Consider the following 16,667-nt stretch of genomic DNA (forward strand, 5'->3'; position numbering starts at 1 on the left):
TTAAGCACGGGCCATAAACAGCTTTACGGGGTGGAAAAATTAATTTTCCACCCGCCGCACACACAGTCTCGCCCCGGGAAGGGAGAAATCTGCCTGCCTGTCTCTGCCTGCATGCATGCAACTGTCAACTGCACGGCAGACTGCAGTGCGATGAAAATTGCGATGCAAACAAACGCAACAATGCTTCCCTTTCGGCTCTGGTTGACAAGTACGAGGGGTTGCAAATGGGAAGGCATGACCTTCGAAATATTTTATTAGGCAAAGTCGTTACAGCAGGATGGCGTTTATTGTGTTTGTTGAGATGTTTGGCCAATGATGTGCGCTCAATGTCGGTTTGCGGTGCACCGAATGAGATGCCATGAATGAGGAAGAAAGGAATTGTTTCTGTGTATAGTTGAAAAATTCAATAGTTAATAGAATGTGTATCGCAAAATCATATTTATGGCAGAATATTTTAGTAAACTAAGCATAAAAAACTGTTTTGGACAAAATTATAGACCATATAATTTTTATGTATTCTCTTATTGTCCTAAAAATTAATCGAAAGCGAAAAAACATATTCAAAGGCACCCACAACAAAGTATGAGATAGATTGCATACACGCAGGAGCTTAAATTGTGCAAGGAGCACAAAATTGTTTGAACCTGCCCTATAAATAATCAATCAAACGCTTTATTATACAATTTCAGCGATTAATTAACTTCATTAAAAAAAACTAACCTAATGAAGAAGCAATATGTTTTTAATATAAATATCTAATAAAATACTTATTATACATTATTCATATATCATGTTGAATCTCCATAGTAGGGAACATCTTACCTAAATCCTAATTAAAATATTAATGCAACGGTTTTATTAGCAATACTGTACCAATACCAATCAATTATATCAATCATTTTTATGTAACAAAAGTGTGAATTATTTCTGTTGTCTAATATTCAAAAACGATTCAATAAACAACGGTTCTTTACAATAGCGGCTCAAACAGTGATTCAACCGTATCACAAATTCTGCGCCTGTTGGTATGCAACATTTGACGATTACATTTTAATGTAACCATGGTAAACGTGCTACATATTGTCCTGCAGATTGAATTCATTACGGAGTCCTATAAGCATCTATCAGGAGGCATAAAACTTAAAAGAACACTAGACCAATATGTGTTAACATTACGTCTTGCTTTGCCAACAAACAAAACTTGAAGCTGCTGCAAAGGAAAAAAAAAACGCTCAGCTTCGAATGCAGCTACACATACATCTCGGCAATGCATTGCGCACGGCGTGGTAGATGCCAGTAGGTAACAACAGTACAATCCAACCACAAAACAGATGTCCCTGCAGGGTTGTGGATGTTGTTAAAATTTTATAATGCTGCAGCTAAGCCCCGTATCACTTTCAGGACGGTTCCAATAATTCACCGTCTTCTTCCGCAGCAGCCATGGGATGAAGTTCGGATCAGATAACTACACACACGCTCGGTATATTTGTCGTTGCGAGATTTCCCCACATTTTCTCATCCCCTTTTCGGTTGGGTATCTCTGCTTAAATTTCGGACCGTAAAAACTGCCATGAACAGGGAAGGATTTGTGCACATACACACACACACACATCCTACAACAGAATGGCCGGACGACACACGCTCGTAAGTTAGCACTTACAAGTGCAGGGACATGTGTTTATGATTTGTAAATGACTCCCACTGATCCGACTGGTCGACTTAATCGTTAGGGCACAGGGAAGCCATTCCTAAAAATCCCCGAAAGCTCCATGAAAATCCCGGCAAACCCTTACAGGATATAAAAACTATAAACCCCGTCGACCGACACACCAAACTGACGGTGCAGTTTTTCCACATACGTTTCCCGGTCGAAAGGCCGATCAAACCGACAAACTGCGTCCTACCGTGGCCACTGGTCGGGGGTAAAACACCAGCCAAAGGGGACAAAATTCTCCACGGACATTGAACGAATGAATCAAACGATATGATTGTGCAATCACGAAAAAGACGCCTACTTGCAGCAGACCTCACCGGGTGTCCGGATTGGGCCAAACACACGGCCAGGAAGATGTGGCAGGATGGTGGTAGTTATGCAACGCGTTATGTAAACAATGGACAGGCGGAACCAGAATGGCTAACACATTTTTCATTCATTTTCCCCCCAAAAACACGCAACACTGGCTGGTGGTGGTCGTGACATTGGCCGAACGTTCGTGTGCGTATGGTTGCGGATGATCAATGAGAGCCATACAAGGGGATGTGCGGAGCAAACGGTGACCGGAAAGGGGTGGAACGGCCAAAGATTATGGTTACGGTTTTAGGAAATCACAACCGAGCCGATGTTACGCCACATGGTACGGTCGTTACGGTGGAATGGTCAGTGTTGTGTCCTATCTTGGGGAAATACAAAACCTAAGTCCAAGGATGTAATAAAAAGGGTTTCACGAGCATACATTTGACTCCTACAGGTACAAAACTATTTTATTATCAACAGTTAATGAATGAAGACTACATACAAAACCATTAAACTTAATGAAGAATAAAAATCCTTAAAATTTAAACTTTGATTTGCGAATTGCATAACTTTTGGCGCTCTAGCAAAATTGATTTTATTTCAGTACTTCATCAAACCCTGCATGCTTAGAACGGAGTCCCCGGACAAAGCGAAACGTCTGAATGGTTATGTTATGTTTTATTGTACTGCTTTTAAAACAATAGTTATTGCTTTAGAAAGAAAAACAACCATTTTCACATAATTAAGATACGGAAAGTTCCTGTATCGTTTCGCCACAATGCCACAAGATATGCAGCGTGGTTTTGTCACAATTCTAGGGTGGACAACCCGGAAGCAGTAAAATCGTATCTTTCGCCATTGTTTCTATTTTTTCCCGCTCCATCCCAGGAATGGCCATTTTGTATGTTATCGCAGAAACAGCAAGGATTAGTTCCGGCGGTAAGATAACGTCACAGCCATTGACTGTTGATGAATCTGCGTCCCGTGAACGCGTGGCAGATTGGGGGTAGATTGAGATGGACATCCTTCACGTTCCACTCGAACACTCGACTGTTGTACGGTAGACGCTGCGGTTAATGACGCGGGCAGGGTGATGGGCGAACAAAAGGCGCCGGGTAAAAACAACGGCCACAGTAATTTTGTTCCTCGAAACGAGGGAAAAAAACCGATGAGAAGAAGAGTTCGGCTGAATGTTTCGATGAACCGGACTGCTGCTGCCATTTGTCACGCTCGTGCCGGCAGGATTCTTCTCCAGTGTTGTTGGCGTGCTGGATGATGGCAGATAAGCAAGCATATGACCACCCACCATGACGGAAAACTGTGGATCGAATGAAATTAGCCAACGGAAACGTTACCATTTTTTGGCCATTCCGAATACGCTACGTTTGCTACGACACGGTGTGTGTGTGAGTGAGTGGGTATTGTAAGGGTAATTTTAAATAATCCTCCCCTTTACGGTGACACACACTCACCGAACACTTGACGTTTGGAGGATAGACTAAGAAGGACCATCCTTTAATTTATACACACCACGGGCGGAAGTGGGAAACGGGTCGAGATGCTAAATTGTGCGGTCCTCGTGCTGTGCACATGCAAGATAACGTGCGGATATGCGGATAATTGGCCGAAATCACAAGGATCCTCCAGATAAGCCAACGCGCCAACGCGAACGGTGCGAGAGATTAAGAAGCAAACGGTCGTAAAATAAACGCCACCGGTTGGGATGCGGACAGGGCGAACAGAGCCGATGAGGTGGCAGTGATTTTTCGCCCAAAAGTCACGTCCAAGCCATTTGTCTAATTTTTCAGCTCCGTCAAACAGACCACCCGACACTCAATTTATACTACCTCATTCTATCCTTTTTCTTTGGACAGGGTGGAATGTTCCTAATTTAGGTAACGTTAAACGTACTCCTGGCGAGCTTGGCATGAAAAATCCTTGAAGGCAATCTTTGGATAGTTTAGGACCTTCCATCAACTCGTCCCATCGGGATTCGATCTACGGGTTTTACATGGAACATGGTCAGCAAATCTTTCACCTGAGCACTGGTTTGGTCTGGTGTGGATGATGAAAAGCAGAGATCTCCGTTAATGAGATTTCCCGTACAAGTACGGGGCTTTGCACATGCATGATCCCTTTTTTGTGTCATCTCACACCTCCGCTCGAACAACCAAAGCGCGCCAGAGGCTCGAAAGGATGTTTGCATTTTTTCTCCCCCCCCCCACGGAATTCCCACAAAACTCCACTGCCCGGGCACGGTTTTGTCGGTGGGATAAAATTACGAAACACTTAACCCACTTGTGGCCGGCAATAAATTACACACGCGCTTGGTGCGCCTGTTCGGTCTGGCCGTCCACAATTCGGTGCAGGCTTTGCAACATCTCATCCACCGGCACAATCTTTGACGTTGTGACCCTTCCTCCCGCCCCTCGGTCGGGTTGCCCGTGCCGTAAATAATGCTGTCATCGAAGTTAACAGGATCGGGGGACTACGGTGGAATCGGCCGATCCGGAAGGTTTTGTTGCGCGGCGTTAGGTGACAATTTATGGTCAGCCATTAATTTCAGCCCCACGTACGGTACAGAACCCTTTCGATTTCAATCAAGAAGGAAATTGTTTTACCTTTTCATCCGTGGCGGGTGAAGGTTCATCCCGGGAATTGCCGGGTCAATATCTTTCTTTATCAATGTTGTTGCTGGATTGTTTCTTTTTTCTTTCTAACGGTGCCATCGAAGGTGCCAAATGTTTCCTATAGTTGCTACTTTGATTGTGGATTGAGATGCAAACAAACAAACAAACAAAACAAACAAAAAACATCGGCCAAAATCTCTGACCTTCCGGTAGCACCGGTAGCCGGGACGCTTTTATGGCATCCATCCATCCCCATTCGCTTCATAAATAACGTGCCGTTTAAAATTACCTTTCTTCAGAGACTTGTCTAAAGAGAAAGAAAGGAGGTTTAAAGCAATTCCTCCCCAGGGATGGATTATCCCGGCCAGGAGTTTTACGATTTAAATAGCGACTTTCGTCCCGTGATGTACCCGCGCCCGGACGAGTCCTTTCGGTACCCTGAACGTTCGATCTTTATTGCGGTCCTAAAAAGGGAACCCAAGAAGAAAAAATGATGAAATTTGAAAGAATTCAGCCTGTTTTTGACTCCGTTTGACGTGTCCTATGGAAATTCTGACGGGGGCTTCTGTTTTATAGCCGATACCATCCGTGGTGACCCAATGTCACCGAATTATGGGTGATAAAATGCAGCAAGAATTACTCACCTTCACAGGTTTCTTCGCATCGTGAGCGTGTCCAGCAAGCAGTTCTCGAGTACTCGTCTATAGCTTCCGTGATGTTTATGGGACACACTCGGGTTACAGACGTTGGGGGTTTCCAACCGATCGTAGGTAGCCATGGAAACCGTTGTCTTATTCATCCCTCCGTTATATGGCACACACGCATAAAATCATTCATCAACATATATTTTCTCACATAAAGAGTCAGTCAGGCGAAGCTCTCGTCCCCGGGAATTGCACGTTCTAAAGGGCACCATATATTACGCAGTCACACATGCAAATGCGTTACGTAGCCAGGAATTTCTGGATCGGTTTGTTTTTTGACGTTTCTACGAAGAAAAAAGCAAAAAGCTGTGGAGGATTTTCTAGGAGCTCATAAGAACTTCAAATGAAAAGGCAAACCAACGAAAAAAAAAAAAATGGCGCATACCATATCGTCTCGAAAGCGAATGTCTCGCCACCGGAGAAAGGCACTCCGCTCCAAACTGGGGAAGCGAGTACGAGGTTAATCGAATTCTAATTTGTAAAATATGTCTCTCGAAGTCGGCGGCGACACATGGAAGACTTCCAAGATTTCTTGTTTTCATTTTTTTTTCTTCTTTCGTTGACGGTACCCGAGAAAGGAGAGAAAAATGGTGAGTGGAATTTGAAATTTGTTTCCTACCTTCCTCCCCCACCCTACCCCTGGGTGGGAAATCTGATGATGTTCTTCGAAAATCGATAAAACGTTTCGCCTCGGTAGCTTGTATTCCGAATCTAATTAGACACATCTTCCGATTGTTCTTGCTCCTTTCCTGTTTTTTTTTTTTTTACAGAACGAATTTCTATCATTCCCTATCTGCCATATCGATGGCGAGTCGGTGAGTGAGTGAGGTTGGAATATTCGAATCTTAATGCCCGGGGTACCCAGACCGGGGCCGCGGTTTTTTTTACGGTGTTGGTCGGGGTGTGTTGGTGTCGAATTTCAAACGGATTTGCTTCCGAAATGCCGCAACGCGATCGCAATCGTTGAAGGTTGAATGGCCACGCGGCAAGAATTGGTTTTTCGATCACACACAAACACACGCCCGCTGGGGCTTCAGCGCATCCAAGCACACCCGAATGGGATTAAATTTCCCCCATCGCGCGTGATGCCCTTTCACGTATGGAAAATTTCTCCCCAAAATGGAAGAATTTTCTCCAAACGTCTGCTCATAAGTACCTCATATGACCTTTTTGGCTCCCACATACAACGCATGAGATGTTTATGCTCCCTCCATCTTTTGCGGTGCACGAATTCAAATCGTTAATTAAAGACACGTGGCTATGGGGCTTGGTGGCAACCCGGGCCGCTTGCTGGAATCTGCTCTTGGCCGCGGTCAGGATCGGTTTCATGCTTTGGGTTCAATTACAGCTCCTCTCCGAAAATGGCCACAGTATGTGGGGCTGTTTGTTTTTAAAATTGTGGCCGCCCGTCAACGCCCCGTACGTGGGTTATGTTTCGTTCCAAAGGTGGAGGAATATTTGTTTTTCAATACACTTTCCGCCAATCTTTACGAATGTCTGGGACTCGATCTCGCGGAACGATCACGGACATGCTGTTGACGGTGGTGAGATCTTGTTTCGTGCAGTGAATTAAATGTTAATCCTTTTGCATCAAGTTTACCCGAGAAAGGCATTAGTCATTTGTGAACGATGTGGTTTCGTTCGTCGTTCGACTGATGCAACCAAATGCATTCTCGGGAAGGGTAAATCGAAACATGTTGTGCCGAATGCTTTGGTGATGCTCGCAAAAAGCATGTGATACCATTTAATTGGAACTGTTTATTTTCGTTAATGAGAAACAAATAAGAATTATTTACTTTCATGACCATGACATCAGCAACATCATAAATAGAATTGTTTTTCATATGTAACTAGACAAATGAAGCTGATTCAGCTTTTTTACGGAGTGTATGAACAGTCAGTCACATATGTATAGCATCACTTGTTCATAAGAGAAAAAAAATCAGTAGTTAAACAGCTAGATGTATACATTGTCCTAATGAGATCTCAAGAATATAAAGAACGTTTTTATGTCATACAATTAGATTTAAAAGTGTGTTTATTCGCAAATTACTCCAAGTATATTACATCATTATACAGTCACTAACTGCAACCAAAATAATTTATTTAGAACAAGTTTCTTTGGATTAAGGTTGATAAACACATGATTAGCTCTAGAAAGATTAACAAATTATCATTAAATTATTCAATACCTACAAGTCAGACATAACTCATGTTTTTGCCCCTCTTGTAGCTGTCAAAATGACAAAATGTAGTGTAAATATAATTAATTTATGACCCAAAAATAGTTTTTTTTGCGTTAGCACATTGCAATAATGAGTGTCTATATAATTATGGTCAGTGCTGTATGTTTTGTAGTTGCACAAAGCATTATGATAAAATTAAATCGGTGTTTAATATTTGGGACTTTCTCCAAAAATACTGAAATGTAGGAGAAAAATATTCAAGTATTTAATACGTTGGTAGTTGAAAATATAATGTTTTAACCTTGACAAATTATTTTGACCTGTGCGGGTTAAGTGGCCATTTCCTAATCCTAGTCTTTCTAATGTTCAAATATGTAAACATGTCTAATAAAATTTCCACTTCTTTCATAAGAACAAAATTAAATTATTATTTTTTTTTAATTATTATTATTAATTAATTAATTAATTAATTAATTAATTAATTAATTATTAATTAAATTAAAATTATTCTAATAGCCTAAACAAGATGTATGGTAAATAAAATTGGATAAAAAGAAAAGACAAATCATTTCTTTTATTCTTTTTATGCAGTGGTAATAGGTTGTAACTTCCAATTTCGGTTCGATTAACAAATTGGGGCCTAAATTATCAGTTTGCATTAAAAACATTCCATAAGTCCATTATTCCTTTGTTGGGATTTGAAGCTGGATCATGTCATGTTAAATTAAACGTAACTAACTAAACCAACGTATTGCCCGGCAAATACTGTTTAACTGATGAATGTTGGTAATGGAACAAAAATGTGACCGAGACTAGTGCCTTTTTTACTGCCCCATCCTTTTGATGGATTAAATACTTAAGAAATAATAATAGGCCAACTTTCCAAATATCCCCCATTAAAGATTCATACCATTCAGTCATGCAAAGAGAAGTTTAGCTTAACCTCATTTTTTTTGTTCGCCGAATAAATTTATTTTAAGCAACCTCGAACAAAGAGAACCACGATTGCCCTAGTGACATTGACTCTCGGAAGTAACCCTTGAAAACCCGACCGAATAGGACGCAGGCCGAAAATACCAATCCAACGCATTAATTTAAGGAGCAGCTTATTTGCTGATCGAATTTACGAAATTCCATCGAGCATCGGACCGGAAACCCTCGGCCCGGCAATCGATTTATCTGCCCGAATTGAAGAGGACCCCGAAGTCCCGAATCCCAACAGACAGGGAAGCGGCCCCGAGACCCGACCCGAACGTTTCCTACTAGCTGAATAATGCGTAACCGGGCCGTAGTAGACCCAGGGATCAAAGGGAATTTCAAATCAAGCCCAACTTCCCAGCGGAACAACAACTCCACACAGCTGCGTGCGTTTGGTCGGTGTGCGGAAAAGTTGTGAATTTGCCAAAAACCCCTCCCGATGCGAAATTAAAGCCCGGCGCTTTCGGACGATCCATCTGGGATATGCGCCATCCATATTGGATGGCAATACCGGTCGCCATTAAATTTCAATTGACAATGTAAATTGATTTACGTTACCCGACACGCGAACGAGGAATGCGCGGGTGATCGTGTGCACCTGTTCGGTGTGTGGTAAGCTTTTACGATACTTTGTGGCATTCGGCGTATGCTAATGAGTTGCGAGGGAGAATTGGAACCCGATCCTTTTCCTTAAGGTAAGAACCGGGAACCGGTCCTTAACCCGGCGCATTACAAAACGGACATTTTCGGACCTTTTACCGGTGCAAGGGATGGTCCGACACGGTGGGCAGGGTGAGTGATTAATTTGGTTCCATCTCCCCTCGGATGGTTACGCATACCCGGACCTTCTTCTTCTCCGATCCCATTAAATGAAGGTGATTATGCCCTCATTAATTGCATGTCCGACATGTTTCTTGCCATTCGCGTTCCACAGCCAGGTCGACTCCGCTGCGCTTTTGCCGTATGCAGATGCAGCCCGGCGTTGTGCAGCCGGTTTTTGGATGATGGCAGTAATTTACCAGTAGTCACATTTAATCGCCATATCGTCACGACATCTTGCGCCTGGAATTCCGCCCAGCCCTGCCCTAGGCTCTCGGCGACTCGTTTCGAGATGGATGTGGTTACGATCGGGAAGATGTTCCTGAGGCGCTTCTTGTTGCGCTGGCTCTGTCCCTGCGGTGTTGCACGCCGTCCTGTGGGAGTTGCGCCTTTAGGGAGCAGGTTTGAGATTAGTTATATAACTGTGCGTACGGACAAGCAACAAATGTATTTCCGGTCTTAAAGTAATCTGCCCGGAGATGGACTTTAAATCATTTTAAATGAGCAAGCTACATTTAAGAATCATTTCTAACATAACTATTATCTTCTCGGTTGAAGAATATTTGAAAGAGAGAGAGAGAGAGAGAGAGAGAGAGAGAGAGAGAGACAGAAGAATTGGTACTTGAACAGTTTAAATGTTTGAAAATTGAGAATTTAAAGGCGAAAATTATATTCGATTCTCCGCTAATCTCAAGAACCCTGCTTTTTACCTTCAGCTTGATGAATTCTTTATGTCAATTGAACAGGAGATGGTTCAAAGATCCATGAACTCAAACCTGATCATATATTGGGTTTTGTAGAAGTTGGAAGCTAAAAGCTACTACACTCACGAGGTCCATTTATGGACGATCGATAGTGTAAATTACCAGATCTGTCGAGTTTGACAGATAGACAGACAGACAGTTTGACTAACCTAATATATGGATTTTATCGATATAAGGTTAATAAAGGACTATACATTAGGTATTACAAATGAGCAATCTCCAGACAGATTTATTCGCGTGAAGTCGATACCATCTGGCTACTAAGATCGTGTAGTCCCAGGGATCAGAGCTCGCAGAGATCTATTTCAATTTGCCACAAACCACCGATACTCTCAGGGCATCTTTATTGATGACATTCGTTGCGTTATTTTGTGTTGTGTGCAAGAGTCATGGAAAATGTGTAAAATGCAACCATTTGAAGAACGATCTGTTTCTTGCCTTTTGGTATGGTTGGTCGTTTTAAACGAAATATATTTTACGCCAATATCTCACGTCCAGTATGGTACGTTTATCCTCAACCATAAGAAAAGCTCAATGATACCCCTTGTTGTTTTAGATATATTTTTAACATAAGTATCAGCTCCTCTAGTAATACATTCTTCTTTCGTTGTATTTTATATTCGATCAAAGCGATATCTGATCCATCGTCCCGTATCAATACGAACCAACCATTCGAGAGGGCGAAAATGATAATATTATTTATCTCGTTTCTCCTTCCGTCTTATTTTGTATGAGTTTCCCCCCACTTTATTCTCTTCAAGATTTTCACCCTTATCGACAAATGTAGCAAAGGAAGTGCTGTTAAATTGATCCTTAAGCTTCCCATACCGCTTAAGCTATGTGCGGGGGAAAACCTTTCGCCGAAGCTCCGATGAAAACGTTCGCACAATCGAACGACCCCACCGAGAACCGGTCCGACACGGACCTGTTGAAATATTGATTGAATTGTCGTTTCCACTTTGGGGTCCAGTTTTTACAATTACATCCGACAGCAATCTTGACAGGTATTTTCCATCTCCCCCAGCTTTTTTTTCTCTCTCCGTTGCTCTCCTCCGATACGATTCTTCGATGCGATAAGGTGAAGGATTCCGTTTGTTGGGTATCTATTTTTACAAAGGTGTGTTTCAATTTTTCACAACAGCAAACACAAATGAAACGTTCGAGTGCCGTACTGGTTTTGCTTTATACCAACTGCTACCCCATCGAGCCTGCCCGTGTTCATTGTTTGTGGTGCGAGCAATCGTAAATAAAGATTTCCTCTGGGAAACTATCAGCAGCAAACAACCGGAAGAAATCGTTCCGGCTACCAAGCCACCCTTCTTGAGGATGGCGAGAATGTAAAACAATTCCAATGCGTATCTCGGTTCCTTTCGGAGCAGCTAAAGGAGGAGTTGGTTAGAAATACAACGTAAAGATTTGGGCAGGAATAACGCCAACACGCTAAGCAGGCGGCAGATGAAAAATGTATCTCAGCCAGATTCCCACGGGGAGGATAAACCCTGCCAAGGGGTACAAACGACTCACTCGTTAACGTCCTGAAAAACAGAAATGAGTCGTACTTTAATAGCTGCAAACGTTTAACAAATTAAACAGTTGTTGATGGCTGTTTTTCGTAAAGTTTTAAAAGTGATCAGTAACAAAGCGTTTTTTTGCCCCGTTTGATGGATCTTAAAATTATATTATTTTCACATTTTTAGTCTCTTTGGCATAAAAAAAACAAGTTTCCCAGTACACGTATACCATGTGCTGCATGTCACCCACAGCAATGTTTTCAGCATTTGCACCCATTTTACCTCAATGCATTAAATATGTTTCCGAACAATGTCACTCGTTACGTGTCTGGTTCGGGTCCGGATCATTAGTGGCATTTGTCATAAACTGGTGACAGGACACCAACAACGAGAACAAAAAAAAAAAAGAAACAGGAAAATCAACTCCATCATTCTACCTCGGTCAGTAATTGCACTAATCGATATTCCCACAGCCAATTAACCGTCCCGGTGCATCGGCATTTGTGGGTTGCATTTGAATGTTTTGCTTTGTTGTGGAATGTATTTTTTGACGAAAAAAAAAAAGCTGAGTTGCAGCTGAACTGGCATCAACTATTTGCCATTTGGTAGCGTTCCGTAGGAAGGGAAATTAAATATTTGCATGATAATAAAGGACTCCAAAACTGCCGCTTTTTTTACAAAATATAGAATTGAATAAATAATTTCACTCTGGTACTAGCGACTGCTGTGCGAGGCGTTCAATTATATTCCGAAAGGAAAATTGATGAAACCTAAAATAAAATAACTCTACTCCTGTTGAATGAACCAATCAACTCCACTGACTAACTGGAATGGAAACACGTGTTTGCAGCGATGAGTTGATTATTGGATGGTAGCAATTAGAGGTCAACTGAACAAGGTGCAGATGGATGAACAAATTATTTTCTAATTAACTAGAACTTCTAGTACAACTCTTTTTCACCCGATATGTCATGAAAAACTCGCAGACAGCGGGTGCACCTATCGAACCGGAACGAACGTAAACAGTATGCTGCACCATAAATTCAACAAATTCACTGCATTCAATCACCGTGACCGTGCGGTCGGTGACCATGTGGCCGGTAGACCACACCACCGGCAGTAACACCGCCATTGTTTGGTGCATTAATTACTGGCACCGGGTATGAGTCGCGCGATAGGTGATCATATTTTCCTTTCTTTGTTTGTGACGTGTGACAGTGTTTTTCATTGGCCTTTTTTGTGGAACCTCTGCTTCCTCTGTGACTGGTTATGGTGAGCGATATATTAAAAGTTATGTTTGGACAATAAATTATTACTGTGATACATTTTAGCGCTGGTAAAATAGTAAGGTTCTAGTAATGGCAATCAGAGTGATTCCATGGACTAGTCGAATACGACTAAGACTAAGATTTGAAATTATTTTTGAACGAATGTTTATATAATGAATGAAAAAAATTAAAATAGAGGTATAGTATAGCAAATATATTACTTAACCTTGATAAAGCAGACTTTACCTAATAGATAACTGATTCAAAAGCACAAATCTTGGCTGGATCATGGAATTTCCATACACCACAATCGAATATTCTGATACGTTCCGTTCTGATAGTTCATGGTATAAAAAAATGCCACACTGTTATAGCTGAATATAAGCGGAGGACTGTTTTATTGTCTGTAAGTAAATTTAAAACATTAAACACAAATTATTTTCACATGAGTATGAGTGGGAAATTGATATAAAGAACTAATCGATTTACTAGCAGGATTTGTAGCAGTATTTTTGTTTATTAATTTATGAATCCATAATGAATAAATTAATATAAATACACACATAAATATAAAACACATTCAATTGAACTAATCAAGATTAAAGTTCACACATGAATAACTCATCAAAAATAAATAACCGCAAATGACTTCCACACTGTGAGTTAAGTGCGAAATTAAACAATTTGCAGTGCGTACTTTACGAAACAAAAACCAAAGATTTACTTATTTAAATTCCAATAATTCCAAAAAAGGATAAATAGTGAACTTTAAAAAGAAAAGAATTGCAATAAATATTTGCCAGAAGTGGGATCAACATACATGACAGTGATAAATTAGTCTAATAACTTTTTATGTTTAAAAATTGAAAAAACACTTGATTTTACGTAATGACTCCAGCAGTTTAGACTGTACTACAATTTTGGATGTGAAGCCAATAGAAACGTAAAGTAAAATAAATTAGGTCTTTAAAAAAAAACTATAATAGGTTTTTTATTCTATCTTCCACTTTAAAAATTATTTTAAAATAAAGTGTATTGAACTAGATTAAATTAAGCTAAACACTTGCGCTGCTAATATTTTTTTGCTTATGTCCATACTTATACTCACCACTGTACTTATTTAAAGCGAGCTAAACCCTGCAATCTTACTAACCTACTGCTCACGGGAGCGATTGACCTTTTAGTTTCTACATAACTTTTCATGTTTTTTTTTCTTCTCATCAAGAAACAGGAATGTTTTTCTCATTTTCATCCCAGAAAAACACACACACATGCATCCAGTGTTTGAATGGTATATTTGTTAAATTATGTACCCCCCGGTGGGTTCCGTTCTGCACGGGTAAGGTTGACCCCATGTAATGCATCGCTGCACCCCCGTATGCTGCTGGCCTTCCCCTAGACGAGGTGCAATAAAGTACTTTTTCGGTCGGAAGCGAAGGTATCGCGACCTCGATGCGGGAGGAAATATACCTACGAGACGCGTGTAAAACCGTGTCATTTCATACGCGTGCATTCTTTCGGGCCGGAACGAAGAAACCAAGGAAACTCCGGTTCCTGGTGGGGAGGAAAATTTATTTTTATTTTCTTATATTAACCTCACACACTCACTGTCCAGGGGGGTATCCTTGGGGAACCCCACTGCCAAAAAGGATTCCGGGACCCATTCCTGCATGCGGCACCAATCCTTGAACGCACCCGGACAGTAATTTGAACCAATGGTTCATCGTTTGGTGCGTGAGTGTGTCGCGAGGCCGTAACATTGAATCGTAAAAGCGAGGACGCGTGGACACAGTCGTCATACAGAACATCCGACATGCCCGCATCCGTCTTGCGAAGGACCTCGCAAACAAACAGCAGAACACCGATCCAACCGCTGGTCGTCCACTCGGTGACAAGTGTGACTTCCTTCTTCGTCACATTTTGTAGTCAACTGAAGTTGCAATTCGAGAACAGAATAACAATCACTTCCTACTTGCGCCGAGGAAACACGTAACACAACCGCGACAGGAAACGTACAAGTTTGTCTGGTGTTTTGTGAGTTTTCGTTCCAGTTACATTTGATATTTCCCACTGCTCTGTTGTCGTCTGTCCCTAGAGTCTGCCATGTAAAAAGGCATCTTCCAACGAGGAAAAGGAATGCTACACTTACAACAACACTTCAAATTTAAGTTGCATTTCGTTGAAGTGGCCCGGGGAAAGAGCGCTCAACGAGGAACCGATGATTTGACGATTAAGCTGCACAAATCGAGGCCTGGTTCAGCTGCAATCCTGTGGGATAAGTGTTACAAGGACCGGCTGCACTGCATCTCACTGGGAATAGATACTTTGATCTCTTGTGCAAACGTCGCTTGACAAGCTCGAGGATGGGATCTTGCGAGTACGCAACTAATTAATGGCAGCTGTCGCTTAATTCATGGGAAATTGATGATTTTTCCTTTCTAATTATTGATTTAGCTTTACTCTTTGCAGTTATTAATAATGTAATATGTTTAATTCCCAGTACATACTCCCACGGCACGAACTCCCCGAAGGGAACAAATGAAGGCAGTGTCAAAATATTTTCCATCATAATAAAATCACCCTCAAAATGGAACTTCAACTCTTTCATCTGTAGCTAAACAACGAAAAAAAAAGGTCACCCGCTCACCGTTTATAATCAGTTGCACTTTTATGCAAAATCACCCACAAACGTCATGCTAAAAACCAGGGCCAAAACCATCTGCTAGGGGATGAAAATAATATTTATTGTGAACAGTTTACTTCTACTTCCTTCTCGTCTAGCCAGTCTAGCGACCGTATTGTTAGCTTTCATCAAAGAGAAAAAAAGGGTAACAATTACAACTACCGGAAGGCAACGGTTGGGCTCTTTTTTTGCCTTAAATGAATGCTTACCGGTGCTTTCGAATAATGAAAAGTGAATCGTACAAGCCGTCACCCACATGCTCGTTTCGCGTGGTCCTACCCGACACTCGTTCGCTTGCTCTCTTTATTTATTTTGCAACATTAAAACTTCCACCCGAGCAGATGTGGATGTGAAATTTAATTTCCCAAGCAAGAAGAGGGAAGAACCGAGCCCTGAAACTCATCCTTTTAGACATATTCGTAGAAAAGAATCCTTTACCCTGCGCCGGGGCGTACGGCAGGAAGCGATCTCGAAAAGCCATTCCGCCACGAAAAACCGCAAAAACCCCCTTGTGGACAAAAGCCTTCGGTGGGTTACTCGTCGCTCGACACGCTTAAAGCGCACATCCAGCTCGGCTTCACCGTCATCCGCTCGCCAGGGACAATTTCTGCATCAAAACAGCATCCGTCTGCGTGAGTTGACAGTTTTTTACCTGACAAATTTGGGACGCCTTTTCCTGATCGATACACCCCGCTCGATACCGACGCAAAAGAGCATCCCTCAAAAGGGCAGGAGGGTGTAGAATTCGTTCGATCGAGCCCGGGGAAGGACACTGCGCACCCTGGCAGTAATGATAATAGCAGGACAATACCGTCGACATACCACTCCGCCTAATCCCGATCGATCAAAACCAGCTTTTTCGCCATCATTATGAGGCTTGGTGCTGTTTTTAGTCTCCCTTTTTTTCGACTGTTTCTACCATTTTGCTTCCCTGCCTTTTCTGCACACTGCTCGGAGAGTTCTCTGTTCCTCCATTCATTTCTTTTCTTTCTTCAGGGGGCTTCGCTAGGGTTTTCATCAATCGTATCTATGCTTTCCATCCACTTCATCGCTTTTGTTGGTATTTACTAGGCTTAAGGATGAAATTTGCCGAAATGGTTTTTTTTGTGG

Source organism: Anopheles marshallii, chromosome 2 (genome assembly GCF_943734725.1).
Source record: "Anopheles marshallii chromosome 2, idAnoMarsDA_429_01, whole genome shotgun sequence".
Classification (NCBI taxonomy): domain Eukaryota; kingdom Metazoa; phylum Arthropoda; class Insecta; order Diptera; family Culicidae; genus Anopheles; species Anopheles marshallii.